Source organism: Equus quagga, chromosome 15 (genome assembly GCF_021613505.1).
Source record: "Equus quagga isolate Etosha38 chromosome 15, UCLA_HA_Equagga_1.0, whole genome shotgun sequence".
Taxonomy (NCBI): Eukaryota; Metazoa; Chordata; class Mammalia; order Perissodactyla; family Equidae; genus Equus; species Equus quagga.
Genome location: NC_060281.1, coordinates 81,072,009 through 81,074,817, shown reverse-complemented (window position 1 = coordinate 81,074,817; position 2,809 = coordinate 81,072,009).

The following is a 2,809-nucleotide window of genomic DNA, read 5'->3' as shown; positions in this document are numbered from 1 at the left end:
GCTGGCAGGGCGCGGACAAAGGTCTCTAGCCCCGGACGGGGCTTGGGGTAGTTGGATCCCCCGAGAAAGTTTGCATTCCTGGGCCCCTTCCTTTTGAACATGCATTGGGGTAATTTGCTATGGTGACAACAATCTTGGTCACAGTCACCCTTTATTTGCTTACTGATCTCTTTCCGCCGCCTCGATTAGTCTGCACACCAGCCCCTTGGGAGATGGGATGGTCCCCTTTTTGCACGTGGGAAACGCAAGCTCGGAGAGACGATGAGCGGGCCCAGGGCGCGCGGGCGGAGTGGGGATTCGAACCGAGGCCGCGGCGACTCCCCAGCCGCTGCGCCTGCACGTGGACCTTCGAGGCTGCGCCGCCCGGGCCTGGCCCCCGATGCTTCCGGAGCTTCTGGAGGCTGTGCTCGCGTTGGGTATCCCGGACCGGGCGGCGGAACCGCGTTTCCCCACCTGCGGCTGGGAAGCCTTTCTTCCCGGTGTTTCAGTCCAGGAGGGAGCTGGGGCTCCCTGGGCGGGTGTACCTGGACGGCATTTTTCCTTCGGGTGGGCTGTGACCTTGGCGCTGGTCCACGTCCTCTTGAATGGTTTTCTTGCGGCACCTGGTCTCCCTTCCCTTCTCTGCCAGGAGTAAATAGATCAGCTTGCATTCTCTAGGGAGGGAAATGCAGTTTACAGACGTTAGTTCAGATCATGGTTGTGAAACGTTCTCAGTTTTCCGACCCGCATATATTTAAAATGAGTGTTCTGACTGATTATAAAGGTAGTGTAGGTTGCTTTGAACATCCCTGAATGAGCTGTAATTAATGCATGGATTAAGTTGTAAGTGTTCAAAGCATTTGGGTTTATTTCTGTTAATCTAAATGGAGTTGTAAGAAAACAGGGGTGATGACAACCTCCTTTTGGAAGTACAGTCCTTTTCATTAAGGTATAATTTTATATATTTAGAGTGGTTTGGAATGAAAACCTCTCTTCTGAAAGCTGACGGAGTCCGGAAAGCGTTTGAAATGAAAGGTATCCGGTCCGTGAGTTCCGTAGGCTCATGTGCTGTGGAAAAGAAGAGCTAGGACCCTCCTTTAAAAGACAAAAAAAAAAAAAAAAAAGAAGAAGAAGAAGAAGAAGAAGATACAGAATGTTCTGGGCAGCGCTCAAAACCTCCCTTTTCCCTATGAACTTGGTTTCTCTGCCTGGATTTTTGGCTGGTAACTGTGGTCATTTCACTAAAGAATTGAGATTTTCAGTTCTTTGCTTTACGTTTGGTGGTGAAAATATTGCCACTCAAACATCTACTGTTAGGGGTATTCAGAAAGCCCAGGCAACTTAGCACAAACCCTTCATTTTTTAGATCAATGTATTTTTTCCCTTTATAACTGTCTGCTATGTCTCAAGCCCACTGAATTATGAGTCACCTGGGGTGAAATTAGAACCATAAACAGGGAAGAGCTGGGAATCCTTATTGTTCAACAAGTATCTCAGATGAGTCTCTGATCAAGTAAGTGTGGACACCTGGACCAGGAGCTCTCCTTACTGAAGTCAAGATGGCCAATGCCCTTTTTTCGTTTTTAAACAAAGGAGTGTGAAGTTCGCTTCTCTTCTTATCTATAGAGCATCTTACTTGCTTCTGTGTAGGGAGAGCCTTAGACTGCTCCTGATTTGGCAGATAAACTGCTTCCCTGCCAGCAGGATTTCCAAAAGACTCAACAGAAACCCAGTTCTCCAGACTTCTCATCATATAAGAAATCTCCCGAAGGGGACAGAGCAACAGGTTATGGCTTTTCTGCTTTCTCTCTGGTTCCATGTCGTGGAAAATGCTCAGATCTGGGCCTGTGTTTCTGAAGTTTTGATAGTCGAGCGGCATATTTATTTGCCTAGTCTGTCCAGGGCTGGGGTGCCCGTGGCTATGTAAGAAATATTTGTCCACGGCGTTGACAATGAGTTTAAAACCAACTCAGTCATAACTGGGAAGACCAGCTCCTTGTGTGCAATGCGTAGGTTCGTACTGTAAATTAAAAACTACTAACCACGTAGCAAGTTTAGAGTAAGTTTTGTCTGATTAAGAAGCAGCTTGGTTTTGTCACAGGCCATGACCGTTTCTTCTCCTTTTTCTGAAGTTCTTGACGTTTGCTTTGCTTATTCTGGTTTTTCGGGTAGTAAGGAGGGAGAGGATGGTCAGGAATGTATGATTTGTAGCAATAAATATTCTGTTCTCTCTCTTCCACTCTGACCACTGGCAGGTATAACGAACCACGGGGTATGTCTATGAAGCAGAAATATCCTGGTGTTTTTTTTCATCAACAATGATACTAAAATGGCCTCCTTAGGCCACAGCACCCTGGGCTGTGTCTGGCACATAGTAGGTACTCTGGAGATTTACAGCCTTTTAAAACATTTTTTTCTTGGTTTGTTAATTGCTAAAAACTAATCAGGAGGCATTTTCTTCTAAGCAAGTTCTCAACAGAAAGCTTGCCCCGTATTCACTCTCTCAAGCTCATGCCACGTGTGAAAGGAATTCCTGATTCTGATCTCTTAGGATGTTCCAGCACTGAGAAGCCACTGTCTAATGTCTAAAGGCAGCTTCTGAAGCTTCAGAATCTGTTTGTTTCCGTGGGAGACCGTGAAAGTGCGCTGGTCGTGGATCTCCACTGGGAGCGCGTTCGTGGAGGAACGGCCACTTACCGCTGTTATACATCTTATTTAATAAAAGGATGCTAAACCCTTGGATGTTTCCAGGAAGGGGATACAAAAATGATTTGGTGTTTTTATGATATCCTACTGCCTCCACCCAGATCCAGTTCAATCATCATCCCGT